The following is a 26,160-nucleotide window of genomic DNA, read 5'->3' as shown; positions in this document are numbered from 1 at the left end:
ACACCTGCTGCCTTTCTGACGCCGGACGATACCCCGTACCCACGGACGAGAAGGAACGCACTAAACTGGTTAAAAGCCGCTACTGTACATTACTTATTTACAAAAGAAGAAAAGAGTAAAGAAGACTTCTGGGTCTATCTTACAACTCAGCACCATATGCTAATGAAAACGAAAAACTATAAGGATAACTTCGCCAACTACCTGCTCAAAACTGTAACGTAAAAAAAAAGAGACTACCAGATCATTTGATTGAATTTCATGTTAACGAACATTCAGTAGATACTCACTCAAGATCAGACGGACCATCTATAAGGCGAATAATGTGTCATGTTGACCGAACCACAAGTTACAAACACCACTGAAGTAATCGATTGGCAAGAGTTTCAAGCTTCATTTCGTTAGATGAAGAAAATTCAGTTTTCTGTTTCGAGCAATATTTTAGTTCTCCTTCAATTTCGCAGAGTTCAGAACAAAGCATTTTCATTTTAGAAGAAATGGATTTTCAGTTTTCTTTTAACTTCTTTGACGTTTTCTGTTAACAAGAGGCAATGGAGCCGCGATAAATTTCAGTTACTATTTTCTTCATATAGATGCTTGTATCGTGAACGACGCATATAACCCACAACGTTTTCATTTTCCTTAAATCAAAGGCCTTTGATGCCGCGCCAACGAAGGCGACTTAATGGCGAGCAGAAGGACGGGCTATAAGGGGTGGATGGAGGCCCGAAAAAAAATAATAATAAAAAAAAAAAAATAAAAAAAAAAAAGTGGTTAAGGCGTAAAAAAAAAAAAAAAAAAAAAAAAAAAAAAAAAAAGTTGGTAGAGCGTTCGCTTTGCATGTGAAAGGTCCCGGGTTCAAGCCCCGGCGCCTCCATGTTTTGTGGACAGTGCATGGTAAGTGTTGGTCGCGGCGAGCCTAAAGACACGCAAGATGTTGCAAAGCCAGCGTCACAGCTCATGTGATGTATACTGACGTAAGGAGAGCAAGACGTAAATGTGAGGACCGGCTGTTGTCGAGGTGTCATCGAGTGCAAATCTGTCTTAGGTATAACGGCCTAACCTCAATGAAGCCTACAGAGTGGACAACACGTTCGTCTTACTCAGAGCAGTGGCCGAACGCTATTTTCGACGTTGTGCGCGCCACTTTAATTTTGGCCAACTACGATTCGATACAGAATGCAGGAAACCTGAAAGACACCCTCACGGACACATTGAGAATAGTGTTTGTCTGCGGAATAATGGGAGTGCAAGGGGTCTGTGATATTGATATGGTTGTATGTAGCACTATTTGTCATCAGGGGGCGTAGCTCAGATGGTAGAGCGCTCGCTTAGCATGCGAGAGGTACTGGGATCGATACCCAGCGCCTCCAGAATTTTTAACACACCTACATGCGCACACTGCCACGCAAGTGGGATAATTCACAGCCAGCGAATGTGTCAAGGCAGATACGAGCGAACGATTAGCAGCCACAACTGGCAAGCGTGCTGTTACGCGCAGGAAGCACCCTCCTCCCACCGCTACACTGAATTTAGAAACAGTACAAGTCTGCCCTTAAGATTCTCAAACCTATGTCGGAAAGATCTGCCTTGCGCCGAGTTCACAAAAATCCCACTGCACATTCCCATTCTTTACGTGCAGTCGGCTGCTACTGGTGTTGCTAGTTGTGACTGCTGATGACAGATGCCGTAGCAATCAATTCATGGAGTGAGTTGTATGTTTTGCGATACTCTGTCTCTGACAAGCAAGCAGAGGTGACACAGGCGCGAACACGGGAAGCTTGCAGCCCCTCGCTGCCTGCAGACACCGAGCAGCCACACTAGGTGGGCGGCCTAAGCCGTAGGCGAAATGTGCTCACTCGCTTGGGCGCGACGTCAAGCTCTAAATAAGGCTTTCACTAGCGTGAGCGTTGCGTGAGCGTCGTGGAAGGTCGGAAAAGTCGTCTGCATGGGTGAGTGCCATGTTTGGGGAGCGTTTCGTAGTTTGCGCAGTGCAATGGAGACGCGGAAACGTGTTGTGGCCCAGTCTTTTGCAGTTGGACGACAAGAGTGGTACACAGTAGTAAAGTGCGAGGCAGTGAGTTGGCATGAACAGTCGAGTGCACAATTGGGCTTCAGATGTGCTTGTTGCCTCAGGCGCGGTGTGATTGTCGACAAGGTTTGTGACTGTCCTTTCAAAAAATGTCTCTGAGCACTATGGGACTCAACTGCTGTGGTCATCAGTCGACTGTCCTTTCAATTTAAGACGTTAAATACAGACGTAATTTGTAGTCGTAATACCAGAGCATCGAAACTACTTGGAACTCTTGTGTATATGAACTTGACCGCGCCTTTGTACACTGGTCCCTTCACCCCTACAAACCAACCAACCATCAGGTCCGTGCACATCAGAGTAGCAAAGAATGGAAAACAGCGCAGCTTTGTTGCGCTTGGGGGCGTAGCTCAGTTGGTAGAGCGTTCGCTTTGCATGTGAAAGGTCCCGGGTTCAAGCCCCGGCGCCTCCATGTTTTGTGGACAGTGCATGGTAAGTGTTGGTCGCGGCGAGCCTAAAGACACGCAAGATGTTGCAAAGCCAGCGTCACAGCTCATGTGATGTATACTGACGTAAGGAGAGCAAGACGTAAATGTGAGGACCGGCTGTTGTCGAGGTGTCATCGAGTGCAAATCTGTCTTAGGTATAACGGCCTAACCTCAAAGAAGTCTAGAGAGTGGACAACACGTTCGTCTTACTCAGAGCGGTGGCCGAACGCTATTTTCGACGTTGTGCGCGCCACTTTAATTTTGGCCAACTACGATTCGATACAGAATGCAGGAAACCTGAAAGACACCCTCACGGACACATTGAGAATAGTGTTTGTCTGCGGAATAATGGGAGTGCAAGGGGTCTGTGATATTGATATGGTTGTATGTAGCACTATTTGTCATCAGCGGGCGTAGCTCAGATGGTAGAGCGCTCGCTTAGCATGCGAGAGGTACTGGGATCGATACCCAGCGCCTCCAGAATTTTTAACACACCTACATGCGCACACTGCCACGCAAGTGGGATAATTCACAGCCAGCGAATGTGTCAAGGCAGATACGAGCGAACGATTAGCAGCCACAACTGGCAAGCGTGCTGTTACGCGCAGGAAGCACCCTCCTCCCACCGCTACACTGAATTTAGAAACAGTACAAGTCTGCCCTTAAGATTCTCAAACCTATGTCGGAAAGATCTGCCTTGCACCGAGTTCACAAAAATCCCACTGCACATTCCCATTCTTTACGTGCAGTCGGCTGCTACTGGTGTTGCTAGTTGTGACTGCTGATGACAGATGCCGTAGCAATCAATTCATGGAGTGAGTTGTATGTTTTGCGATACTCTGTCTCTGACAAGCAAGCAGAGGTGACACAGGCGCGAACACGGGAAGCTTGCAGCCCCTCGCTGCCTGCAGACACCGAGCAGCCACACTAGGTGGGCGGCCTAAGCCGTAGGCGAAATGTGCTCACTCGCTTGGGCGCGACGTCAAGCTCTAAATAAGGCTTTCACTAGCGTGAGCGTTGCGTGAGCGTCGTGGAAGGTCGGAAAAGTCGTCTGCATGGGTGAGTGCCATGTTTGGGGAGCGTTTCGTAGTTTGCGCAGTGCAATGGAGACGCGGAAACGTGTTGTGGCCCAGTGTTTTGCAGTTGGACGACAAGAGTGGTACACAGTAGTAAAGTGCGAGGCAGTGAGTTGGCATGAACAGTCGAGTGCACAATTGGGCTTCAGATGTGCTTGTTACCTCAGGCGCGGTGTGATTGTCGACAAGGTTTGTGACTGTCCTTTCAAAAAATGGCTCTGAGCACTATGGGACTCAACTGCTGTGGTCATCAGTCGACTGTCCTTTCAATTTAAGACGTTAAATACAGACGTAATTTGTAGTCGTAATACCAGAGCATCGAAACTACTTGGAACTCTTGTGTATATGAACTTGACCGCGCCTTTGTACACTGGTCCCTTCACCCCTACAAACCAACCAACCATCAGGTCCGTGCACATCAGAGTAGCAAAGAATGGAAAACAGCGCAGCTTTGTTGCGCTTGAGGGCGTAGCTAAGTTGGTAGAGCGTTCGCTTTGCATGTGAAAGGTCCCGGGTTCAAGCCCCGGCGCCTCCATGTTTTGTGGACAGTGCATGGTAAGTGTTGGTCGCGGCGAGCCTAAAGACACGCAAGATGTTGCAAAGCCAGCGTCACAGCTCATGTGATGTATACTGACGTAAGGAGAGCAAGACGTAAATGTGAGGACCGGCTGTTGTCGAGGTGTCATCGAGTGCAAATCTGTCTTAGGTATAACGGCCTAACCTCAATGAAGTCTAGAGAGTGGACAACACGTTCGTCTTACTCAGAGCGGTGGCCGAACGCTATTTTCGACGTTGTGCGCGCCACTTTAATTTTGGCCAACTACGATTCGATACAGAATGCAGGAAACCTGAAAGACACCCTCACGGACACATTGAGAATAGTGTTTGTCTGCGGAATAATGGGAGTGCAAGGGGTCTGTGATATTGATATGGTTGTATGTAGCACTATTTGTCATCAGCGGGCGTAGCTCAGATGGTAGAGCGCTCGCTTAGCATGCGAGAGGTACTGGGATCGATACCCAGCGCCTCCAGAATTTTTAACACACCTACATGCGCACACTGCCACGCAAGTGGGATAATTCACAGCCAGCGAATGTGTCAAGGCAGATACGAGCGAACGATTAGCAGCCACAACTGGCAAGCGTGCTGTTACGCGCAGGAAGCACCCTCCTCCCACCGCTACACTGAATTTAGAAACAGTACAAGTCTGCCCTTAAGATTCTCAAACCTATGTCGGAAAGATCTGCCTTGCGCCGAGTTCACAAAAATCCCACTGCACATTCCCATTCTTTACGTGCAGTCGGCTGCTACTGGTGTTGCTAGTTGTGACTGCTGATGACAGATGCCGTAGCAATCAATTCATGGAGTGAGTTGTATGTTTTGCGATACTCTGTCTCTGACAAGCAAGCAGAGGTGACACAGGCGCGAACACGGGAAGCTTGCAGCCCCTCGCTGCCTGCAGACACCGAGCAGCCACACTAGGTGGGCGGCCTAAGCCGTAGGCGAAATGTGCTCACTCGCTTGGGCGCGACGTCAAGCTCTAAATAAGGCTTTCACTAGCGTGAGCGTTGCGTGAGCGTCGTGGAAGGTCGGAAAAGTCGTCTGCATGGGTGAGTGCCATGTTTGGGGAGCGTTTCGTAGTTTGCGCAGTGCAATGGAGACGCGGAAACGTGTTGTGGCCCAGTCTTTTGCAGTTGGACGACAAGAGTGGTACACAGTAGTAAAGTGCGAGGCAGTGAGTTGGCATGAACAGTCGAGTGCACAATTGGGCTTCAGATGTGCTTGTTACCTCAGGCGCGGTGTGATTGTCGACAAGGTTTGTGACTGTCCTTTCAAAAAATGGCTCTGAGCACTATGGGACTCAACTGCTGTGGTCATCAGTCGACTGTCCTTTCAATTTAAGACGTTAAATACAGACGTAATTTGTAGTCGTAATACCAGAGCATCGAAACTACTTGGAACTCTTGTGTATATGAACTTGACCGCGCCTTTGTACACTGGTCCCTTCACCCCTACAAACCAACCAACCATCAGGTCCGTGCACATCAGAGTAGCAAAGAATGGAAAACAGCGCAGCTTTGTTGCGCTTGGGGGCGTAGCTAAGTTGGTAGAGCGTTAGCTTTGCATGTGAAAGGTCCCGGGTTCAAGCCCCGGCGCCTCCATGTTTTGTGGACAGTGCATGGTAAGTGTTGGTCGCGGCGAGCCTAAAGACACGCAAGATGTTGCAAAGCCAGCGTCACAGCTCATGTGATGTATACTGACGTAAGGAGAGCAAGACGTAAATGTGAGGACCGGCTGTTGTCGAGGTGTCATCGAGTGCAAATCTGTCTTAGGTATAACGGCCTAACCTCAAAGAAGTCTAGAGAGTGGACAACACGTTCGTCTTACTCAGAGCGGTGGCCGAACGCTATTTTCGACGTTGTGCGCGCCACTTTAATTTTGGCCAACTACGATTCGATACAGAATGCAGGAAACCTGAAAGACACCCTCACGGACACATTGAGAATAGTGTTTGTCTGCGGAATAATGGGAGTGCAAGGGGTCTGTGATATTGATATGGTTGTATGTAGCACTATTTGTCATCAGCGGGCGTAGCTCAGATGGTAGAGCGCTCGCTTAGCATGCGAGAGGTACTGGGATCGATACCCAGCGCCTCCAGAATTTTTAACACACCTACATGCGCACACTGCCACGCAAGTGGGATAATTCACAGCCAGCGAATGTGTCAAGGCAGATACGAGCGAACGATTAGCAGCCACAACTGGCAAGCGTGCTGTTACGCGCAGGAAGCACCCTCCTCCCACCGCTACACTGAATTTAGAAACAGTACAAGTCTGCCCTTAAGATTCTCAAACCTATGTCGGAAAGATCTGCCTTGCGCCGAGTTCACAAAAATCCCACTGCACATTCCCATTCTTTACGTGCAGTCGGCTGCTACTGGTGTTGCTAGTTGTGACTGCTGATGACAGATGCCGTAGCAATCAATTCATGGAGTGAGTTGTATGTTTTGCGATACTCTGTCTCTGACAAGCAAGCAGAGGTGACACAGGCGCGAACACGGGAAGCTTGCAGCCCCTCGCTGCCTGCAGACACCGAGCAGCCACACTAGGTGGGCGGCCTAAGCCGTAGGCGAAATGTGCTCACTCGCTTGGGCGCGACGTCAAGCTCTAAATAAGGCTTTCACTAGCGTGAGCGTTGCGTGAGCGTCGTGGAAGGTCGGAAAAGTCGTCTGCATGGGTGAGTGCCATGTTTGGGGAGCGTTTCGTAGTTTGCGCAGTGCAATGGAGACGCGGAAACGTGTTGTGGCCCAGTCTTTTGCAGTTGGACGACAAGAGTGGTACACAGTAGTAAAGTGCGAGGCAGTGAGTTGGCATGAACAGTCGAGTGCACAATTGGGCTTCAGATGTGCTTGTTACCTCAGGCGCGGTGTGATTGTCGACAAGGTTTGTGACTGTCCTTTCAAAAAATGGCTCTGAGCACTATGGGACTCAACTGCTGTGGTCATCAGTCGACTGTCCTTTCAATTTAAGACGTTAAATACAGACGTAATTTGTAGTCGTAATACCAGAGCATCGAAACTACTTGGAACTCTTGTGTATATGAACTTGACCGCGCCTTTGTACACTGGTCCCTTCACCCCTACAAACCAACCAACCATCAGGTCCGTGCACATCAGAGTAGCAAAGAATGGAAAACAGCGCAGCTTTGTTGCGCTTGGGGGCGTAGCTAAGTTGGTAGAGCGTTAGCTTTGCATGTGAAAGGTCCCGGGTTCAAGCCCCGGCGCCTCCATGTTTTGTGGACAGTGCATGGTAAGTGTTGGTCGCGGCGAGCCTAAAGACACGCAAGATGTTGCAAAGCCAGCGTCACAGCTCATGTGATGTATACTGACGTAAGGAGAGCAAGACGTAAATGTGAGGACCGGCTGTTGTCGAGGTGTCATCGAGTGCAAATCTGTCTTAGGTATAACGGCCTAACCTCAATGAAGTCTAGAGAGTGGACAACACGTTCGTCTTACTCAGAGCGGTGGCCGAACGCTATTTTCGACGTTGTGCGCGCCACTTTAATTTTGGCCAACTACGATTCGATACAGAATGCAGGAAACCTGAAAGACACCCTCACGGACACATTGAGAATAGTGTTTGTCTGCGGAATAATGGGAGTGCAAGGGGTCTGTGATATTGATATGGTTGTATGTAGCACTATTTGTCATCAGGGGGCGTAGCTCAGATGGTAGAGCGCTCGCTTAGCATGCGAGAGGTACTGGGATCGATACCCAGCGCCTCCAGAATTTTTAACACACCTACATGCGCACACTGCCACGCAAGTGGGATAATTCACAGCCAGCGAATGTGTCAAGGCAGATACGAGCGAACGATTAGCAGCCACAACTGGCAAGCGTGCTGTTACGCGCAGGAAGCACCCTCCTCCCACCGCTACACTGAATTTAGAAACAGTACAAGTCTGCCCTTAAGATTCTCAAACCTATGTCGGAAAGATCTGCCTTGCGCCGAGTTTACAAAAATCCCACTGCACATTCCCATTCTTTACGTGCAGTCGGCTGCTACTGGTGTTGCTAGTTGTGACTGCTGATGACAGATGCCGTAGCAATCAATTCATGGAGTGAGTTGTATGTTTTGCGATACTCTGTCTCTGACAAGCAAGCAGAGGTGACACAGGCGCGAACACGGGAAGCTTGCAGCCCCTCGCTGCCTGCAGACACCGAGCAGCCACACTAGGTGGGCGGCCTAAGCCGTAGGCGAAATGTGCTCACTCGCTTGGGCGCGACGTCAAGCTCTAAATAAGGCTTTCACTAGCGTGAGCGTTGCGTGAGCGTCGTGGAAGGTCGGAAAAGTCGTCTGCATGGGTGAGTGCCATGTTTGGGGAGCGTTTCGTAGTTTGCGCAGTGCAATGGAGACGCGGAAACGTGTTGTGGCCCAGTCTTTTGCAGTTGGACGACAAGAGTGGTACACAGTAGTAAAGTGCGAGGCAGTGAGTTGGCATGAACAGTCGAGTGCACAATTGGGCTTCAGATGTGCTTGTTACCTCAGGCGCGGTGTGATTGTCGACAAGGTTTGTGACTGTCCTTTCAAAAAATGGCTCTGAGCACTATGGGACTCAACTGCTGTGGTCATCAGTCGACTGTCCTTTCAATTTAAGACGTTAAATACAGACGTAATTTGTAGTCGTAATACCAGAGCATCGAAACTACTTGGAACTCTTGTGTATATGAACTTGACCGCGCCTTTGTACACTGGTCCCTTCACCCCTACAAACCAACCAACCATCAGGTCCGTGCACATCAGAGTAGCAAAGAATGGAAAACAGCGCAGCTTTGTTGCGCTTGGGGGCGTAGCTAAGTTGGTAGAGCGTTAGCTTTGCATGTGAAAGGTCCCAGGTTCAAGCCCCGGCGCCTCCATGTTTTGTGGACAGTGCATGGTAAGTGTTGGTCGCGGCGAGCCTAAAGACACGCAAGATGTTGCAAAGCCAGCGTCACAGCTCATGTGATGTATACTGACGTAAGGAGAGCAAGACGTAAATGTGAGGACCGGCTGTTGTCGAGGTGTCATCGAGTGCAAATCTGTCTTAGGTATAACGGCCTAACCTCAATGAAGTCTAGAGAGTGGACAACACGTTCGTCTTACTCAGAGCGGTGGCCGAACGCTATTTTCGACGTTGTGCGCGCCACTTTAATTTTGGCCAACTACGATTCGATACAGAATGCAGGAAACCTGAAAGACACCCTCACGGACACATTGAGAATAGTGTTTGTCTGCGGAATAATGGGAGTGCAAGGGGTCTGTGATATTGATATGGTTGTATGTAGCACTATTTGTCATCAGCGGGCGTAGCTCAGATGGTAGAGCGCTCGCTTAGCATGCGAGAGGTACTGGGATCGATACCCAGCGCCTCCAGAATTTTTAACACACCTACATGCGCACACTGCCACGCAAGTGGGATAATTCACAGCCAGCGAATGTGTCAAGGCAGATACGAGCGAACGATTAGCAGCCACAACTGGCAAGCGTGCTGTTACGCGCAGGAAGCACCCTCCTCCCACCGCTACACTGAATTTAGAAACAGTACAAGTCTGCCCTTAAGATTCTCAAACCTATGTCGGAAAGATCTGCCTTGCGCCGAGTTCACAAAAATCCCACTGCACATTCCCATTCTTTACGTGCAGTCGGCTGCTACTGGTGTTGCTAGTTGTGACTGCTGATGACAGATGCCGTAGCAATCAATTCATGGAGTGAGTTGTATGTTTTGCGATACTCTGTCTCTGACAAGCAAGCAGAGGTGACACAGGCGCGAACACGGGAAGCTTGCAGCCCCTCGCTGCCTGCAGACACCGAGCAGCCACACTAGGTGGGCGGCCTAAGCCGTAGGCGAAATGTGCTCACTCGCTTGGGCGCGACGTCAAGCTCTAAATAAGGCTTTCACTAGCGTGAGCGTTGCGTGAGCGTCGTGGAAGGTCGGAAAAGTCGTCTGCATGGGTGAGTGCCATGTTTGGGGAGCGTTTCGTAGTTTGCGCAGTGCAATGGAGACGCGGAAACGTGTTGTGGCCCAGTCTTTTGCAGTTGGACGACAAGAGTGGTACACAGTAGTAAAGTGCGAGGCAGTGAGTTGGCATGAACAGTCGAGTGCACAATTGGGCTTCAGATGTGCTTGTTACCTCAGGCGCGGTGTGATTGTCGACAAGGTTTGTGACTGTCCTTTCAAAAAATGGCTCTGAGCACTATGGGACTCAACTGCTGTGGTCATCAGTCGACTGTCCTTTCAATTTAAGACGTTAAATACAGACGTAATTTGTAGTCGTAATACCAGAGCATCGAAACTACTTGGAACTCTAGTGTATATGAACTTGACCGCGCCTTTGTACACTGGTCCCTTCACCCCTACAAACCAACCAACCATCAGGTCCGTGCACATCAGAGTAGCAAAGAATGGAAAACAGCGCAGCTTTGTTGCGCTTGGGGGCGTAGCTAAGTTGGTAGAGCGTTAGCTTTGCATGTGAAAGGTCCCGGGTTCAAGCCCCGGCGCCTCCATGTTTTGTGGACAGTGCATGGTAAGTGTTGGTCGCGGCGAGCCTAAAGACACGCAAGATGTTGCAAAGCCAGCGTCACAGCTCATGTGATGTATACTGACGTAAGGAGAGCAAGACGTAAATGTGAGGACCGGCTGTTGTCGAGGTGTCATCGAGTGCAAATCTGTCTTAGGTATAACGGCCTAACCTCAATGAAGTCTAGAGAGTGGACAACACGTTCGTCTTACTCAGAGCGGTGGCCGAACGCTATTTTCGACGTTGTGCGCGCCACTTTAATTTTGGCCAACTACGATTCGATACAGAATGCAGGAAACCTGAAAGACACCCTCACGGACACATTGAGAATAGTGTTTGTCTGCGGAATAATGGGAGTGCAAGGGGTCTGTGATATTGATATGGTTGTATGTAGCACTATTTGTCATCAGCGGGCGTAGCTCAGATGGTAGAGCGCTCGCTTAGCATGCGAGAGGTACTGGGATCGATACCCAGCGCCTCCAGAATTTTTAACACACCTACATGCGCACACTGCCACGCAAGTGGGATAATTCACAGCCAGCGAATGTGTCAAGGCAGATACGAGCGAACGATTAGCAGCCACAACTGGCAAGCGTGCTGTTACGCGCAGGAAGCACCCTCCTCCCACCGCTACACTGAATTTAGAAACAGTACAAGTCTGCCCTTAAGATTCTCAAACCTATGTCGGAAAGATCTGCCTTGCGCCGAGTTCACAAAAATCCCACTGCACATTCCCATTCTTTACGTGCAGTCGGCTGCTACTGGTGTTGCTAGTTGTGACTGCTGATGACAGATGCCGTAGCAATCAATTCATGGAGTGAGTTGTATGTTTTGCGATACTCTGTCTCTGACAAGCAAGCAGAGGTGACACAGGCGCGAACACGGGAAGCTTGCAGCCCCTCGCTGCCTGCAGACACCGAGCAGCCACACTAGGTGGGCGGCCTAAGCCGTAGGCGAAATGTGCTCACTCGCTTGGGCGCGACGTCAAGCTCTAAATAAGGCTTTCACTAGCGTGAGCGTTGCGTGAGCGTCGTGGAAGGTCGGAAAAGTCGTCTGCATGGGTGAGTGCCATGTTTGGGGAGCGTTTCGTAGTTTGCGCAGTGCAATGGAGACGCGGAAACGTGTTGTGGCCCAGTCTTTTGCAGTTGGACGACAAGAGTGGTACACAGTAGTAAAGTGCGAGGCAGTGAGTTGGCATGAACAGTCGAGTGCACAATTGGGCTTCAGATGTGCTTGTTACCTCAGGCGCGGTGTGATTGTCGACAAGGTTTGTGACTGTCCTTTCAAAAAATGGCTCTGAGCACTATGGGACTCAACTGCTGTGGTCATCAGTCGACTGTCCTTTCAATTTAAGACGTTAAATACAGACGTAATTTGTAGTCGTAATACCAGAGCATCGAAACTACTTGGAACTCTTGTGTATATGAACTTGACCGCGCCTTTGTACACTGGTCCCTTCACCCCTACAAACCAACCAACCATCAGGTCCGTGCACATCAGAGTAGCAAAGAATGGAAAACAGCGCAGCTTTGTTGCGCTTGGGGGCGTAGCTAAGTTGGTAGAGCGTTAGCTTTGCATGTGAAAGGTCCCGGGTTCAAGCCCCGGCGCCTCCATGTTTTGTGGACAGTGCATGGTAAGTGTTGGTCGCGGCGAGCCTAAAGACACGCAAGATGTTGCAAAGCCAGCGTCACAGCTCATGTGATGTATACTGACGTAAGGAGAGCAAGACGTAAATGTGAGGACCGGCTGTTGTCGAGGTGTCATCGAGTGCAAATCTGTCTTAGGTATAACGGCCTAACCTCAAAGAAGTCTAGAGAGTGGACAACACGTTCGTCTTACTCAGAGCGGTGGCCGAACGCTATTTTCGACGTTGTGCGCGCCACTTTAATTTTGGCCAACTACGATTCGATACAGAATGCAGGAAACCTGAAAGACACCCTCACGGACACATTGAGAATAGTGTTTGTCTGCGGAATAATGGGAGTGCAAGGGGTCTGTGATATTGATATGGTTGTATGTAGCACTATTTGTCATCAGCGGGCGTAGCTCAGATGGTAGAGCGCTCGCTTAGCATGCGAGAGGTACTGGGATCGATACCCAGCGCCTCCAGAATTTTTAACACACCTACATGCGCACACTGCCACGCAAGTGGGATAATTCACAGCCAGCGAATGTGTCAAGGCAGATACGAGCGAACGATTAGCAGCCACAACTGGCAAGCGTGCTGTTACGCGCAGGAAGCACCCTCCTCCCACCGCTACACTGAATTTAGAAACAGTACATGTCTGCCCTTAAGATTCTCAAACCTATGTCGGAAAGATCTGCCTTGCGCCGAGTTCACAAAAATCCCACTGCACATTCCCATTCTTTACGTGCAGTCGGCTGCTACTGGTGTTGCTAGTTGTGACTGCTGATGACAGATGCCGTAGCAATCAATTCATGGAGTGAGTTGTATGTTTTGCGATACTCTGTCTCTGACAAGCAAGCAGAGGTGACACAGGCGCGAACACGGGAAGCTTGCAGCCCCTCGCTGCCTGCAGACACCGAGCAGCCACACTAGGTGGGCGGCCTAAGCCGTAGGCGAAATGTGCTCACTCGCTTGGGCGCGACGTCAAGCTCTAAATAAGGCTTTCACTAGCGTGAGCGTTGCGTGAGCGTCGTGGAAGGTCGGAAAAGTCGTCTGCATGGGTGAGTGCCATGTTTGGGGAGCGTTTCGTAGTTTGCGCAGTGCAATGGAGACGCGGAAACGTGTTGTGGCCCAGTCTTTTGCAGTTGGACGACAAGAGTGGTACACAGTAGTAAAGTGCGAGGCAGTGAGTTGGCATGAACAGTCGAGTGCACAATTGGGCTTCAGATGTGCTTGTTACCTCAGGCGCGGTGTGATTGTCGACAAGGTTTGTGACTGTCCTTTCAAAAAATGGCTCTGAGCACTATGGGACTCAACTGCTGTGGTCATCAGTCGACTGTCCTTTCAATTTAAGACGTTAAATACAGACGTAATTTGTAGTCGTAATACCAGAGCATCGAAACTACTTGGAACTCTTGTGTATATGAACTTGACCGCGCCTTTGTACACTGGTCCCTTCACCCCTACAAACCAACCAACCATCAGGTCCGTGCACATCAGAGTAGCAAAGAATGGAAAACAGCGCAGCTTTGTTGCGCTTGGGGGCGTAGCTAAGTTGGTAGAGCGTTAGCTTTGCATGTGAAAGGTCCCGGGTTCAAGCCCCGGCGCCTCCATGTTTTGTGGACAGTGCATGGTAAGTGTTGGTCGCGGCGAGCCTAAAGACACGCAAGATGTTGCAAAGCCAGCGTCACAGCTCATGTGATGTATACTGACGTAAGGAGAGCAAGACGTAAATGTGAGGACCGGCTGTTGTCGAGGTGTCATCGAGTGCAAATCTGTCTTAGGTATAACGGCCTAACCTCAATGAAGTCTAGAGAGTGGACAACACGTTCGTCTTACTCAGAGCGGTGGCCGAACGCTATTTTCGACGTTGTGCGCGCCACTTTAATTTTGGCCAACTACGATTCGATACAGAATGCAGGAAACCTGAAAGACACCCTCACGGACACATTGAGAATAGTGTTTGTCTGCGGAATAATGGGAGTGCAAGGGGTCTGTGATATTGATATGGTTGTATGTAGCACTATTTGTCATCAGCGGGCGTAGCTCAGATGGTAGAGCGCTCGCTTAGCATGCGAGAGGTACTGGGATCGATACCCAGCGCCTCCAGAATTTTTAACACACCTACATGCGCACACTGCCACGCAAGTGGGATAATTCACAGCCAGCGAATGTGTCAAGGCAGATACGAGCGAACGATTAGCAGCCACAACTGGCAAGCGTGCTGTTACGCGCAGGAAGCACCCTCCTCCCACCGCTACACTGAATTTAGAAACAGTACAAGTCTGCCCTTAAGATTCTCAAACCTATGTCGGAAAGATCTGCCTTGCGCCGAGTTCACAAAAATCCCACTGCACATTCCCATTCTTTACGTGCAGTCGGCTGCTACTGGTGTTGCTAGTTGTGACTGCTGATGACAGATGCCGTAGCAATCAATTCATGGAGTGAGTTGTATGTTTTGCGATACTCTGTCTCTGACAAGCAAGCAGAGGTGACACAGGCGCGAACACGGGAAGCTTGCAGCCCCTCGCTGCCTGCAGACACCGAGCAGCCACACTAGGTGGGCGGCCTAAGCCGTAGGCGAAATGTGCTCACTCGCTTGGGCGCGACGTCAAGCTCTAAATAAGGCTTTCACTAGCGTGAGCGTTGCGTGAGCGTCGTGGAAGGTCGGAAAAGTCGTCTGCATGGGTGAGTGCCATGTTTGGGGAGCGTTTCGTAGTTTGCGCAGTGCAATGGAGACGCGGAAACGTGTTGTGGCCCAGTCTTTTGCAGTTGGACGACAAGAGTGGTACACAGTAGTAAAGTGCGAGGCAGTGAGTTGGCATGAACAGTCGAGTGCACAATTGGGCTTCAGATGTGCTTGTTACCTCAGGCGCGGTGTGATTGTCGACAAGGTTTGTGACTGTCCTTTCAAAAAATGGCTCTGAGCACTATGGGACTCAACTGCTGTGGTCATCAGTCGACTGTCCTTTCAATTTAAGACGTTAAATACAGACGTAATTTGTAGTCGTAATACCAGAGCATCGAAACTACTTGGAACTCTTGTGTATATGAACTTGACCGCGCCTTTGTACACTGGTCCCTTCACCCCTACAAACCAACCAACCATCAGGTCCGTGCACATCAGAGTAGCAAAGAATGGAAAACAGCGCAGCTTTGTTGCGCTTGGGGGCGTAGCTAAGTTGGTAGAGCGTTAGCTTTGCATGTGAAAGGTCCCGGTTTCAAGCCCCGGCGCCTCCATGTTTTGTGGACAGTGCATGGTAAGTGTTGGTCGCGGCGAGCCTAAAGACACGCAAGATGTTGCAAAGCCAGCGTCACAGCTCATGTGATGTATACTGACGTAAGGAGAGCAAGACGTAAATGTGAGGACCGGCTGTTGTCGAGGTGTCATCGAGTGCAAATCTGTCTTAGGTATAACGGCCTAACCTCAATGAAGTCTAGAGAGTGGACAACACGTTCGTCTTACTCAGAGCGGTGGCCGAACGCTATTTTCGACGTTGTGCGCGCCACTTTAATTTTGGCCAACTACGATTCGATACAGAATGCAGGAAACCTGAAAGACACCCTCACGGACACATTGAGAATAGTGTTTGTCTGCGGAATAATGGGAGTGCAAGGGGTCTGTGATATTGATATGGTTGTATGTAGCACTATTTGTCATCAGCGGGCGTAGCTCAGATGGTAGAGCGCTCGCTTATCATGCGAGAGGTACTGGGATCGATACCCAGCGCCTCCAGAATTTTTAACACACCTACATGCGCACACTGCCACGCAAGTGGGATAATTCACAGCCAGCGAATGTGTCAAGGCAGATACGAGCGAACGATTAGCAGCCACAACTGGCAAGCGTGCTGTTACGCGCAGGAAGCACCCTCCTCCCACCGCTACACTGAATTTAGAAACAGTACAAGTCTGCCCTTAAGATTCTCAAACCTATGTCGGAAAGATCTGCCTTGCGCCGAGTTCACAAAAATCCCACTGCACATTCCCATTCTTTACGTGCAGTCGGCTGCTACTGGTGTTGCTAGTTGTGACTGCTGATGACAGATGCCGTAGCAATCAATTCATGGAGTGAGTTGTATGTTTTGCGATACTCTGTCTCTGACAAGCAAGCAGAGGTGACACAGGCGCGAACACGGGAAGCTTGCAGCCCCTCGCTGCCTGCAGACACCGAGCAGCCACACTAGGTGGGCGGCCTAAGCCGTAGGCGAAATGTGCTCACTCGCTTGGGCGCGACGTCAAGCTCTAAATAAGGCTTTCACTAGCGTGAGCGTTGCGTGAGCGTCGTGGAAGGTCGGAAAAGTCGTCTGCATGGGTGAGTGCCATGTTTGGGGAGCGTTTCGTAGTTTGCGCAGTGCAATGGAGACGCGGAAACGTGTTGTGGCCCAGTGTTTTGCAGTTGGACGACAAGAGTGGTACACAGTAGTAAAGTGCGAGGCAGTGAGTTGGCATGAACAGTCGAGTGCACAATTGGGCTTCAGATGTGCTTGTTACCTCAGGCGCGGTGTGATTGTCGACAAGGTTTGTGACTGTCCTTTCAAAAAATGGCTCTGAGCACTATGGGACTCAACTGCTGTGGTCATCAGTCGACTGTCCTTTCAATTTAAGACGTTAAATACAGACGTAATTTGTAGTCGTAATACCAGAGCATCGAAACTACTTGGAACTCTTGTGTATATGAACTTGACCGCGCCTTTGTACACTGGTCCCTTCACCCCTACAAACCAACCAACCATCAGGTCCGTGCACATCAGAGTAGCAAAGAATGGAAAACAGCGCAGCTTTGTTGCGCTTGGGGGCGTAGCTAAGTTGGTAGAGCGTTAGCTTTGCATGTGAAAGGTCCCGGGTTCAAGCCCCGGCGCCTCCATGTTTTGTGGACAGTGCATGGTAAGTGTTGGTCGCGGCGAGCCTAAAGACACGCAAGATGTTGCAAAGCCAGCGTCACAGCTCATGTGATGTATACTGACGTAAGGAGAGCAAGACGTAAATGTGAGGACCGGCTGTTGTCGAGGTGTCATCGAGTGCAAATCTGTCTTAGGTATAACGGCCTAACCTCAATGAAGTCTAGAGAGTGGACAACACGTTCGTCTTACTCAGAGCGGTGGCCGAACGCTATTTTCGACGTTGTGCGCGCCACTTTAATTTTGGCCAACTACGATTCGATACAGAATGCAGGAAACCTGAAAGACACCCTCACGGACACATTGAGAATAGTGTTTGTCTGCGGAATAATGGGAGTGCAAGGGGTCTGTGATATTGATATGGTTGTATGTAGCACTATTTGTCATCAGCGGGCGTAGCTCAGATGGTAGAGCGCTCGCTTAGCATGCGAGAGGTACTGGGATCGATACCCAGCGCCTCCAGAATTTTTAACACACCTACATGCGCACACTGCCACGCAAGTGGGATAATTCACAGCCAGCGAATGTGTCAAGGCAGATACGAGCGAACGATTAGCAGCCACAACTGGCAAGCGTGCTGTTACGCGCAGGAAGCACCCTCCTCCCACCGCTACACTGAATTTAGAAACAGTACAAGTCTGCCCTTAAGATTCTCAAACCTATGTCGGAAAGATCTGCCTTGCGCCGAGTTCACAAAAATCCCACTGCACATTCCCATTCTTTACGTGCAGTCGGCTGCTACTGGTGTTGCTAGTTGTGACTGCTGATGACAGATGCCGTAGCAATCAATTCATGGAGTGAGTTGTATGTTTTGCGATACTCTGTCTCTGACAAGCAAGCAGAGGTGACACAGGCGCGAACACGGGAAGCTTGCAGCCCCTCGCTGCCTGCAGACACCGAGCAGCCACACTAGGTGGGCGGCCTAAGCCGTAGGCGAAATGTGCTCACTCGCTTGGGCGCGACGTCAAGCTCTAAATAAGGCTTTCACTAGCGTGAGCGTTGCGTGAGCGTCGTGGAAGGTCGGAAAAGTCGTCTGCATGGGTGAGTGCCATGTTTGGGGAGCGTTTCGTAGTTTGCGCAGTGCAATGGAGACGCGGAAACGTGTTGTGGCCCAGTGTTTTGCAGTTGGACGACAAGAGTGGTACACAGTAGTAAAGTGCGAGGCAGTGAGTTGGCATGAACAGTCGAGTGCACAATTGGGCTTCAGATGTGCTTGTTACCTCAGGCGCGGTGTGATTGTCGACAAGGTTTGTGACTGTCCTTTCAAAAAATGGCTCTGAGCACTATGGGACTCAACTGCTGTGGTCATCAGTCGACTGTCCTTTCAATTTAAGACGTTAAATACAGACGTAATTTGTAGTCGTAATACCAGAGCATCGAAACTACTTGGAACTCTTGTGTATATGAACTTGACCGCGCCTTTGTACACTGGTCCCTTCACCCCTACAAACCAACCAACCATCAGGTCCGTGCACATCAGAGTAGCAAAGAATGGAAAACAGCGCAGCTTTGTTGCGCTTGGGGGCGTAGCTAAGTTGGTAGAGCGTTAGCTTTGCATGTGAAAGGTCCCGGGTTCAAGCCCCGGCGCCTCCATGTTTTGTGGACAGTGCATGGTAAGTGTTGGTCGCGGCGAGCCTAAAGACACGCAAGATGTTGCAAAGCCAGCGTCACAGCTCATGTGATGTATACTGACGTAAGGAGAGCAAGACGTAAATGTGAGGACCGGCTGTTGTCGAGGTGTCATCGAGTGCAAATCTGTCTTAGGTATAACGGCCTAACCTCAATGAAGTCTAGAGAGTGGACAACACGTTCGTCTTACTCAGAGCGGTGGCCGAACGCTATTTTCGACGTTGTGCGCGCCACTTTAATTTTGGCCAACTACGATTCGATACAGAATGCAGGAAACCTGAAAGACACCCTCACGGACACATTGAGAATAGTGTTTGTCTGCGGAATAATGGGAGTGCAAGGGGTCTGTGATATTGATATGGTTGTATGTAGTACTATTTGTCATCAGCGGGCGTAGCTCAGATGGTAGAGCGCTCGCTTAGCATGCGAGAGGTACTGGGATCGATACCCAGCGCCTCCAGAATTTTTAACACACCTACATGCGCACACTGCCACGCAAGTGGGATAATTCACAGCCAGCGAATGTGTCAAGGCAGATACGAGCGAACGATTAGCAGCCACAACTGGCAAGCGTGCTGTTACGCGCAGGAAGCACCCTCCTCCCACCGCTACACTGAATTTAGAAACAGTACAAGTCTGCCCTTAAGATTCTCAAACCTATGTCGGAAAGATCTGCCTTGCGCCGAGTTCACAAAAATCCCACTGCACATTCCCATTCTTTACGTGCAGTCGGCTGCTACTGGTGTTGCTAGTTGTGACTGCTGATGACAGATGCCGTAGCAATCAATTCATGGAGTGAGTTGTATGTTTTGCGATACTCTGTCTCTGACAAGCAAGCAGAGGTGACACAGGCGCGAACACGGGAAGCTTGCAGCCCCTCGCTGCCTGCAGACACCGAGCAGCCACACTAGGTGGGCGGCCTAAGCCGTAGGCGAAATGTGCTCACTCGCTTGGGCGCGACGTCAAGCTCTAAATAAGGCTTTCACTAGCGTGAGCGTCGTGGAAGGTCGGAAAAGTCGTCTGCATGGGTGAGTGCCATGTTTGGGGAGCGTTTCGTAGTTTGCGCAGTGCAATGGAGACGCGGAAACGTGTTGTGGCCCAGTCTTTTGCAGTTGGACGACAAGAGTGGTACACAGTAGTAAAGTGCGAGGCAGTGAGTTGGCATGAACAGTCGAGTGCACAATTGGGCTTCAGATGTGCTTGTTACCTCAGGCGCGGTGTGATTGTCGACAAGGTTTGTGACTGTCCTTTCAAAAAATGGCTCTGAGCACTATGGGACTCAACTGCTGTGGTCATCAGTCGACTGTCCTTTCAATTTAAGACGTTAAATACAGACGTAATTTGTAGTCGTAATACCAGAGCATCGAAACTACTTGGAACTCTTGTGTATATGAACTTGACCGCGCCTTTGTACACTGGTCCCTTCACCCCTACAAACCAACCAACCATCAGGTCCGTGCACATCAGAGTAGCAAAGAATGGAAAACAGCGCAGCTTTGTTGCGCTTGGGGGCGTAGCTAAGTTGGTAGAGCGTTAGCTTTGCATGTGAAAGGTCCCGGGTTCAAGCCCCGGCGCCTCCATGTTTTGTGGACAGTGCATGGTAAGTGTTGGTCGCGGCGAGCCTAAAGACACGCAAGATGTTGCAAAGCCAGCGTCACAGCTCATGTGATGTATACTGACGTAAGGAGAGCAAGACGTAAATGTGAGGACCGGCTGTTGTCGAGGTGTCATCGAGTGCAAATCTGTCTTAGGTATAACGGCCTAACCTCAATGAAGTCTAGAGAGTGGACAACACGTTCGTCTTACTCAGAGCGGTGGCCGAACGCTATTTTCGACGTTGTGCGCGCCACTTTAATTTTGGCCAACTACGATTCGATACAGAATGCAGGAAACCTGAAAGACACCCTCACGGACACATTGAGAATAGTGTTTGTCTGCGGAATAATGGGAGTGCAAGGGGTCTGTGATATTGATATGGTTGTATGTAGCACTATTTGTCATCAGCGGGCGTAGCTGAGATGGTAGAGCGCTCGCTTAGCATGCGAGAGGTACTGGGATCGATACCCAGCGCCTCCAGAATTTTTAACACACCTACATGCGCACACTGCCACGCAAGTGGGATAATTCACAGCCAGCGAATGTGTCAAGGCAGATACGAGCGAACGATTAGCAGCCACAACTGGCAAGCGTGCTGTTACGCGCAGGAAGCACCCTCCTCCCACCGCTACACTGAATTTAGAAACAGTACAAGTCTGCCCTTAAGATTCTCAAACCTATGTCGGAAAGATCTGCCTTGCGCCGAGTTCACAAAAATCCCACTGCACATTCCCATTCTTTACGTGCAGTCGGCTGCTACTGGTGTTGCTAGTTGTGACTGCTGATGACAGATGCCGTAGCAATCAATTCATGGAGTGAGTTGTATGTTTTGCGATACTCTGTCTCTGACAAGCAAGCAGAGGTGACACAGGCGCGAACACGGGAAGCTTGCAGCCCCTCGCTGCCTGCAGACACCGAGCAGCCACACTAGGTGGGCGGCCTAAGCCGTAGGCGAAATGTGCTCACTCGCTTGGGCGCGACGTCAAGCTCTAAATAAGGCTTTCACTAGCGTGAGCGTCGTGGAAGGTCGGAAAAGTCGTCTGCATGGGTGAGTGCCATGTTTGGGGAGCGTTTCGTAGTTTGCGCAGTGCAATGGAGACGCGGAAACGTGTTGTGGCCCAGTCTTTTGCAGTTGGACGACAAGAGTGGTACACAGTAGTAAAGTGCGAGGCAGTGAGTTGGCATGAACAGTCGAGTGCACAATTGGGCTTCAGATGTGCTTGTTACCTCAGGCGCGGTGTGATTGTCGACAAGGTTTGTGACTGTCCTTTCAAAAAATGGCTCTGAGCACTATGGGACTCAACTGCTGTGGTCATCAGTCGACTGTCCTTTCAATTTAAGACGTTAAATACAGACGTAATTTGTAGTCGTAATACCAGAGCATCGAAACTACTTGGAACTCTTGTGTATATGAACTTGACCGCGCCTTTGTACACTGGTCCCTTCACCCCTACAAACCAACCAACCATCAGGTCCGTGCACATCAGAGTAGCAAAGAATGGAAAACAGCGCAGCTTTGTTGCGCTTGGGGGCGTAGCTAAGTTGGTAGAGCGTTAGCTTTGCATGTGAAAGGTCCCGGGTTCAAGCCCCGGCGCCTCCATGTTTTGTGGACAGTGCATGGTAAGTGTTGGTCGCGGCGAGCCTAAAGACACGCAAGATGTTGCAAAGCCAGCGTCACAGCTCATGTGATGTATACTGACGTAAGGAGAGCAAGACGTAAATGTGAGGACCGGCTGTTGTCGAGGTGTCATCGAGTGCAAATCTGTCTTAGGTATAACGGCCTAACCTCAATGAAGTCTAGAGAGTGGACAACACGTTCGTCTTACTCAGAGCGGTGGCCGAACGCTATTTTCGACGTTGTGCGCGCCACTTTAATTTTGGCCAACTACGATTCGATACAGAATGCAGGAAACCTGAAAGACACCCTCACGGACACACTGAGAATAGTGTTTGTCTGCGGAATAATGGGAGTGCAAGGGGTCTGTGATATTGATATGGTTGTATGTAGCACTATTTGTCATCAGCGGGCGTAGCTCAGATGGTAGAGCGCTCGCTTAGCATGCGAGAGGTACTGGGATCGATACCCAGCGCCTCCAGAATTTTTAACACACCTACATGCGCACACTGCCACGCAAGTGGGATAATTCACAGCCAGCGAATGTGTCAAGGCAGATACGAGCGAACGATTAGCAGCCACAACTGGCAAGCGTGCTGTTACGCGCAGGAAGCACCCTCCTCCCACCGCTACACTGAATTTAGAAACAGTACAAGTCTGCCCTTAAGATTCTCAAACCTATGTCGGAAAGATCTGCCTTGCGCCGAGTTCACAAAAATCCCACTGCACATTCCCATTCTTTACGTGCAGTCGGCTGCTACTGGTGTTGCTAGTTGTGACTGCTGATGACAGATGCCGTAGCAATCAATTCATGGAGTGAGTTGTATGTTTTGCGATACTCTGTCTCTGACAAGCAAGCAGAGGTGACACAGGCGCGAACACGGGAAGCTTGCAGCCCCTCGCTGCCTGCAGACACCGAGCAGCCACACTAGGTGGGCGGCCTAAGCCGTAGGCGAAATGTGCTCACTCGCTTGGGCGCGACGTCAAGCTCTAAATAAGGCTTTCACTAGCGTGAGCGTCGTGGAAGGTCGGAAAAGTCGTCTGCATGGGTGAGTGCCATGTTTGGGGAGCGTTTCGTAGTTTGCGCAGTGCAATGGAGACGCGGAAACGTGTTGTGGCCCAGTCTTTTGCAGTTGGACGACAAGAGTGGTACACAGTAGTAAAGTGCGAGGCAGTGAGTTGGCATGAACAGTCGAGTGCACAATTGGGCTTCAGATGTGCTTGTTACCTCAGGCGCGGTGTGATTGTCGACAAGGTTTGTGACTGTCCTTTCAAAAAATGGCTCTGAGCACTATGGGACTCAACTGCTGTGGTCATCAGTCGACTGTCCTTTCAATTTAAGACGTTAAATACAGACGTAATTTGTAGTCGTAATACCAGAGCATCGAAACTACTTGGAACTCTTGTGTATATGAACTTGACCGCGCCTTTGTACACTGGTCCCTTCACCCCTACAAACCAACCAACCATCAGGTCCGTGCACATCAGAGTAGCAAAGAATGGAAAACAGCGCAGCTTTGTTGCGCTTGGGGGCGTAGCTAAGTTGGTAGAGCGTTAGCTTTGCATGTGAAAGGTCCCGGTTTCAAGCCCCGGCGCCTCCATGTTTTGTGGACAGTGCATGGTAAGTGTTGGTCGCGGCGAGCCTAAAGACACGCAAGATGTTGCAAAGCCAGCGTCACAGCTCATGTGATGTATACTGACGTAAGGAGAGCAAGACGTAAATGTGAGGACCGGCTGTTGTCGAGGTGTCATCGAGTGCAAATCTGTCTTAGGTATAACGGCCTAACCTCAATGAAGTCTAGAGAGTGGACAACACGTTCGTCTTACTCAGAGCGGTGGCCGAACGCTATTTTCGACGTTGTGCGCGCCACTTTAATTTTGGCCAACTACGATTCGATACAGAATGCAGGAAACCTGAAAGACACCCTCACGGACACATTGAGAATAGTGTTTGTCTGCGGAATAATGGGAGTGCAAGGGGTCTGTGATATTGATATGGTTGTATGTAGCACTATTTGTCATCAGCGGGCGTAGCTCAGATGGTAGAGCGCTCGCTTAGCATGCGAGAGGTACTGGGATCGATACCCAGCGCCTCCAGAATTTTTAACACACCTACATGCGCACACTGCCACGCAAGTGGGATAATTCACAGCCAGCGAATGTGTCAAGGCAGATACGAGCGAACGATTAGCAGCCACAACTGGCAAGCGTGCTGTTACGCGCAGGAAGCACCCTCCTCCCACCGCTACACTGAATTTAGAAACAGTACAAGTCTGCCCTTAAGATTCTCAAACCTATGTCGGAAAGATCTGCCTTGCGCCGAGTTCACAAAAATCCCACTGCACATTCCCATTCTTTACGTGCAGTCGGCTGCTACTGGTGTTGCTAGTTGTGACTGCTGATGACAGATGCCGTAGCAATCAATTCATGGAGTGAGTTGTATGTTTTGCGATACTCTGTCTCTGACAAGCAAGCAGAGGTGACACAGGCGCGAACACGGGAAGCTTGCAGCCCCTCGCTGCCTGCAGACACCGAGCAGCCACACTAGGTGGGCGGCCTAAGCCGTAGGCGAAATGTGCTCACTCGCTTGGGCGCGACGTCAAGCTCTAAATAAGGCTTTCACTAGCGTGAGCGTTGCGTGAGCGTCGTGGAAGGTCGGAAAAGTCGTCTGCATGGGTGAGTGCCATGTTTGGGGAGCGTTTCGTAGTTTGCGCAGTGCAATGGAGACGCGGAAACGTGTTGTGGCCCAGTCTTTTGCAGTTGGACGACAAGAGTGGTACACAGTAGTAAAGTGCGAGGCAGTGAGTTGGCATGAACAGTCGAGTGCACAATTGGGCTTCAGATGTGCTTGTTACCTCAGGCGCGGTGTGATTGTCGACAAGGTTTGTGACTGTCCTTTCAAAAAATGGCTCTGAGCACTATGGGACTCAACTGCTGTGGTCATCAGTCGACTGTCCTTTCAATTTAAGACGTTAAATACAGACGTAATTTGTAGTCGTAATACCAGAGCATCGAAACTACTTGGAACTCTTGTGTATATGAACTTGACCGCGCCTTTGTACACTGGTCCCTTCACCCCTACAAACCAACCAACCATCAGGTCCGTGCACATCAGAGTAGCAAAGAATGGAAAACAGCGCAGCTTTGTTGCGCTTGGGGGCGTAGCTAAGTTGGTAGAGCGTTAGCTTTGCATGTGAAAGGTCCTGGGTTCAAGCCCCGGCGCCTCCATGTTTTGTGGACAGTGCATGGTAAGTGTTGGTCGCGGCGAGCCTAAAGACACGCAAGATGTTGCAAAGCCAGCGTCACAGCTCATGTGATGTATACTGACGTAAGGAGAGCAAGACGTAAATGTGAGGACCGGCTGTTGTCGAGGTGTCATCGAGTGCAAATCTGTCTTAGGTATAACGGCCTAACCTCAATGAAGTCTAGAGAGTGGACAACACGTTCGTCTTACTCAGAGCGGTGGCCGAACGCTATTTTCGACGTTGTGCGCGCCACTTTAATTTTGGCCAACTACGATTCGATACAGAATGCAGGAAACCTGAAAGACACCCTCACGGACACATTGAGAATAGTGTTTGTCTGCGGAATAATGGGAGTGCAAGGGGTCTGTGATATTGATATGGTTGTATGTAGCACTATTTGTCATCAGGGGGCGTAGCTCAGATGGTAGAGCGCTCGCTTAGCATGCGAGAGGTACTGGGATCGATACCCAGCGCCTCCAGAATTTTTAACACACCTACATGCGCACACTGCCACGCAAGTGGGATAATTCACAGCCAGCGAATGTGTCAAGGCAGATACGAGCGAACGATTAGCAGCCACAACTGGCAAGCGTGCTGTTACGCGCAGGAAGCACCCTCCTCCCACCGCTACACTGAATTTAGAAACAGTACAAGTCTGCCCTTAAGATTCTCAAACCTATGTCGGAAAGATCTGCCTTGCGCCGAGTTCACAAAAATCCCACTGCACATTCCCATTCTTTACGTGCAGTCGGCTGCTACTGGTGTTGCTAGTTGCGACTGCTGATGACAGATGCCGTAGCAATCAATTCATGGAGTGAGTTGTATGTTTTGCGATACTCTGTCTCTGACAAGCAAGCAGAGGTGACACAGGCGCGAACACGGGAAGCTTGCAGCCCC

General features: G+C 50.2%; 27 non-coding genes across 27 annotated transcripts; all 27 read left to right on the top strand.

Moving 5' to 3' along the window:
- The first annotated feature begins 1,297 nt into the window (after nucleotides 1-1,297).
- On the top strand, nucleotides 1,298-1,370 carry Trnaa-agc (transfer RNA alanine (anticodon AGC)). The gene has a single exon. It is a non-coding gene; the product is annotated as a tRNA-Ala (tRNA).
- A 1,058-nt stretch (nucleotides 1,371-2,428) lies between these two features.
- Trnaa-ugc (transfer RNA alanine (anticodon UGC)) lies at nucleotides 2,429-2,501 on the top strand. The gene has a single exon. It is a non-coding gene; the product is annotated as a tRNA-Ala (tRNA).
- Nucleotides 2,502-2,924: 423 nt separating this feature from the next.
- On the top strand, nucleotides 2,925-2,997 carry Trnaa-agc (transfer RNA alanine (anticodon AGC)). Its single transcript has one exon. It is a non-coding gene; the product is annotated as a tRNA-Ala (tRNA).
- Nucleotides 2,998-4,055: 1,058 nt separating this feature from the next.
- Nucleotides 4,056-4,128, top strand: Trnaa-ugc (transfer RNA alanine (anticodon UGC)). Its single transcript has one exon. It is a non-coding gene; the product is annotated as a tRNA-Ala (tRNA).
- A 423-nt stretch (nucleotides 4,129-4,551) lies between these two features.
- Trnaa-agc (transfer RNA alanine (anticodon AGC)) lies at nucleotides 4,552-4,624 on the top strand. Its single transcript has one exon. It is a non-coding gene; the product is annotated as a tRNA-Ala (tRNA).
- Nucleotides 4,625-5,682: 1,058 nt separating this feature from the next.
- Trnaa-ugc (transfer RNA alanine (anticodon UGC)) lies at nucleotides 5,683-5,755 on the top strand. Its single transcript has one exon. It is a non-coding gene; the product is annotated as a tRNA-Ala (tRNA).
- A 423-nt stretch (nucleotides 5,756-6,178) lies between these two features.
- Nucleotides 6,179-6,251, top strand: Trnaa-agc (transfer RNA alanine (anticodon AGC)). The gene has a single exon. It is a non-coding gene; the product is annotated as a tRNA-Ala (tRNA).
- A 1,058-nt stretch (nucleotides 6,252-7,309) lies between these two features.
- Trnaa-ugc (transfer RNA alanine (anticodon UGC)) lies at nucleotides 7,310-7,382 on the top strand. The gene has a single exon. It is a non-coding gene; the product is annotated as a tRNA-Ala (tRNA).
- Nucleotides 7,383-7,805: 423 nt separating this feature from the next.
- On the top strand, nucleotides 7,806-7,878 carry Trnaa-agc (transfer RNA alanine (anticodon AGC)). Its single transcript has one exon. It is a non-coding gene; the product is annotated as a tRNA-Ala (tRNA).
- A 1,554-nt stretch (nucleotides 7,879-9,432) lies between these two features.
- On the top strand, nucleotides 9,433-9,505 carry Trnaa-agc (transfer RNA alanine (anticodon AGC)). The gene has a single exon. It is a non-coding gene; the product is annotated as a tRNA-Ala (tRNA).
- Nucleotides 9,506-10,563: 1,058 nt separating this feature from the next.
- On the top strand, nucleotides 10,564-10,636 carry Trnaa-ugc (transfer RNA alanine (anticodon UGC)). Its single transcript has one exon. It is a non-coding gene; the product is annotated as a tRNA-Ala (tRNA).
- Nucleotides 10,637-11,059: 423 nt separating this feature from the next.
- On the top strand, nucleotides 11,060-11,132 carry Trnaa-agc (transfer RNA alanine (anticodon AGC)). Its single transcript has one exon. It is a non-coding gene; the product is annotated as a tRNA-Ala (tRNA).
- A 1,058-nt stretch (nucleotides 11,133-12,190) lies between these two features.
- Nucleotides 12,191-12,263, top strand: Trnaa-ugc (transfer RNA alanine (anticodon UGC)). The gene has a single exon. It is a non-coding gene; the product is annotated as a tRNA-Ala (tRNA).
- Nucleotides 12,264-12,686: 423 nt separating this feature from the next.
- On the top strand, nucleotides 12,687-12,759 carry Trnaa-agc (transfer RNA alanine (anticodon AGC)). The gene has a single exon. It is a non-coding gene; the product is annotated as a tRNA-Ala (tRNA).
- A 1,058-nt stretch (nucleotides 12,760-13,817) lies between these two features.
- Trnaa-ugc (transfer RNA alanine (anticodon UGC)) lies at nucleotides 13,818-13,890 on the top strand. The gene has a single exon. It is a non-coding gene; the product is annotated as a tRNA-Ala (tRNA).
- A 423-nt stretch (nucleotides 13,891-14,313) lies between these two features.
- Nucleotides 14,314-14,386, top strand: Trnaa-agc (transfer RNA alanine (anticodon AGC)). The gene has a single exon. It is a non-coding gene; the product is annotated as a tRNA-Ala (tRNA).
- A 1,554-nt stretch (nucleotides 14,387-15,940) lies between these two features.
- On the top strand, nucleotides 15,941-16,013 carry Trnad-auc (transfer RNA aspartic acid (anticodon AUC)). The gene has a single exon. It is a non-coding gene; the product is annotated as a tRNA-Asp (tRNA).
- A 1,058-nt stretch (nucleotides 16,014-17,071) lies between these two features.
- Trnaa-ugc (transfer RNA alanine (anticodon UGC)) lies at nucleotides 17,072-17,144 on the top strand. Its single transcript has one exon. It is a non-coding gene; the product is annotated as a tRNA-Ala (tRNA).
- Nucleotides 17,145-17,567: 423 nt separating this feature from the next.
- On the top strand, nucleotides 17,568-17,640 carry Trnaa-agc (transfer RNA alanine (anticodon AGC)). The gene has a single exon. It is a non-coding gene; the product is annotated as a tRNA-Ala (tRNA).
- A 1,058-nt stretch (nucleotides 17,641-18,698) lies between these two features.
- Trnaa-ugc (transfer RNA alanine (anticodon UGC)) lies at nucleotides 18,699-18,771 on the top strand. The gene has a single exon. It is a non-coding gene; the product is annotated as a tRNA-Ala (tRNA).
- Nucleotides 18,772-19,194: 423 nt separating this feature from the next.
- Nucleotides 19,195-19,267, top strand: Trnaa-agc (transfer RNA alanine (anticodon AGC)). Its single transcript has one exon. It is a non-coding gene; the product is annotated as a tRNA-Ala (tRNA).
- A 1,047-nt stretch (nucleotides 19,268-20,314) lies between these two features.
- On the top strand, nucleotides 20,315-20,387 carry Trnaa-ugc (transfer RNA alanine (anticodon UGC)). Its single transcript has one exon. It is a non-coding gene; the product is annotated as a tRNA-Ala (tRNA).
- Nucleotides 20,388-21,930: 1,543 nt separating this feature from the next.
- Trnaa-ugc (transfer RNA alanine (anticodon UGC)) lies at nucleotides 21,931-22,003 on the top strand. The gene has a single exon. It is a non-coding gene; the product is annotated as a tRNA-Ala (tRNA).
- A 423-nt stretch (nucleotides 22,004-22,426) lies between these two features.
- Trnaa-agc (transfer RNA alanine (anticodon AGC)) lies at nucleotides 22,427-22,499 on the top strand. The gene has a single exon. It is a non-coding gene; the product is annotated as a tRNA-Ala (tRNA).
- A 1,543-nt stretch (nucleotides 22,500-24,042) lies between these two features.
- Trnaa-agc (transfer RNA alanine (anticodon AGC)) lies at nucleotides 24,043-24,115 on the top strand. Its single transcript has one exon. It is a non-coding gene; the product is annotated as a tRNA-Ala (tRNA).
- Nucleotides 24,116-25,173: 1,058 nt separating this feature from the next.
- On the top strand, nucleotides 25,174-25,246 carry Trnaa-ugc (transfer RNA alanine (anticodon UGC)). Its single transcript has one exon. It is a non-coding gene; the product is annotated as a tRNA-Ala (tRNA).
- Nucleotides 25,247-25,669: 423 nt separating this feature from the next.
- Nucleotides 25,670-25,742, top strand: Trnaa-agc (transfer RNA alanine (anticodon AGC)). Its single transcript has one exon. It is a non-coding gene; the product is annotated as a tRNA-Ala (tRNA).
- The last annotated feature ends 418 nt before the right edge of the window (nucleotides 25,743-26,160 follow it).

This window comes from Schistocerca nitens, chromosome 10, assembly GCF_023898315.1.
Source record: "Schistocerca nitens isolate TAMUIC-IGC-003100 chromosome 10, iqSchNite1.1, whole genome shotgun sequence".
Lineage (NCBI taxonomy): Eukaryota > Metazoa > Arthropoda > Insecta > Orthoptera > Acrididae > Schistocerca > Schistocerca nitens.
This window is presented reverse-complemented; position numbering and strand designations above follow the sequence as displayed.